Here is a 1,478-nt window from a genome sequence, read left to right as displayed (position 1 = left end):
TGGTGTCTGCCCCCAGTGGCTAAGGTTGGTTCAGTGGGTTGTGTAGGCTTCCTGGTGGAGGGGACTGGTGCCTGTTTTCTGGTGGATGAGGCTGGATCTTGTCTTTCTGGTGGGCAGTACCTCATCTGGTGGTGTGTTTTGGGGTGTCTGTGACCTTATTATGATTTTAGGCAGCCTCTCTGCTATGGGTGGGGTTATGTTCCTGTTTTGATAGTTGTTTGCCATAGGGTGTCCAGCACTGTAGCTTGCTGGTCGTTGAGTGGAGCTGGGTCTTAGTGTTGAGATGGAGATCTCTGGGAGAGCTTTCGGTGTTTGATATTATGTGGAGCCGGGAGATATGTGGAGGGCCAATGTCCTGATCTCAGCTCTGCCACCTCAGAGGCACAGGCCTGACACCTGGCCAGAGCACAAAGACCCTGTCAGCCACACGGCTCTCTCTAGGCTTCTATTTTGACAGCAACAATGTGACTCTGGATGGTGTAGGCCACTTTCTTTGCCAATTGGCCGAGGAGAAGTGTGAGGGTGCCCAGCATCTCTTGAAGATGCAGAACCAGTGCTGCGGCCGCACCCTCTTCCAGGATGCACGGAAGCCTTCTCAAGATGAGTGGGGTAAAACCCAGGATGCTGTGGAAGCCACCATTCTTAGGGAGAAGAACCTGAACCCGGCACTATTGGATCTGCGTGCCCTGGGTTCTGCCCGCGCAGACTCCCACCTCTGTGACTTCCTGAGGAGCTGCTTCCCGGAGGAGCAGGTGAAACTAATCAAGAAGATGGCGACCATCTGACCAACCTCCACAGGCTGGCTGGTCCACAGGCTGTGGTGGGCGAGTATCTCTTTGAAAGGCTCACCCTAGAGCATAAACAGGAGTCTCCAAAGTCCAGTGGCCTTTCAGGAGTCCCTGTGGCATCAGAGCTTCTGCCTGAAGCCCCTCTCTGTAGCCACTAGGCAGGGTTTTTTTGAGATTTGTTTTGTTCACATAGGCACATGATAAATGCTCGATAAATGTTTGCTGACTGAATGACCAAAGTGGCAGAATCATTTTGGTAGTAAATCTGAAACTAACTGAATCGTTTTTTCAAACCAAGGGCTCAAAACTCTTTATGGGTCATGAAATGAATTTCGTCAACAATTTAAAATAAAGTATAACACACATAGTATGGGTAAGTGTTGAAATATAAAAGCGTTTATACATGTATAGGTATGTATCTATAAACATACATGGTATAACTGTGTGTACAGGTTATGAAAGAAAATATTTTCTTATTATAGTTCTTGGTGATGAACACTCTAAAGCCACCGTATCAAGCTATTTTTACAAATGAGGAGACAAAGTCTCAAAGGACAAAAGGGACTTGCGCAAAACCTAGGCTGTGAGGAGACAAACCCAAAGCCCGACCTGGGTGGATGCCACGGCCACCGCTCCCTACAGGAGCTTGGCTCTGGCCACCTGGAGCCAGTGTGTGTGGTTGTTAACAAA

The 1,478-nt window shown here is 48.7% G+C and overlaps 1 pseudogene; it reads left to right on the top strand.

The window, feature by feature from the left end:
• The first annotated feature begins 423 nt into the window (after nucleotides 1-423).
• Nucleotides 424-946, top strand: LOC112396982 (ferritin light chain pseudogene; annotated as a pseudogene).
• Nucleotides 947-1,478: the final 532 nt, after the last annotated feature.

The sequence above is a fragment of the Neophocaena asiaeorientalis genome, unplaced genomic scaffold (assembly GCF_003031525.2).
Source record: "Neophocaena asiaeorientalis asiaeorientalis breed wild unplaced genomic scaffold, Neophocaena_asiaeorientalis_V1.1 scaffold849, whole genome shotgun sequence".
In the NCBI taxonomy this organism is placed as follows: Eukaryota; Metazoa; Chordata; class Mammalia; order Artiodactyla; family Phocoenidae; genus Neophocaena; species Neophocaena asiaeorientalis.
The sequence above is the reverse complement of the archived record's forward strand: the minus strand, read 5'-3'. Positions and strand labels throughout refer to the sequence as shown.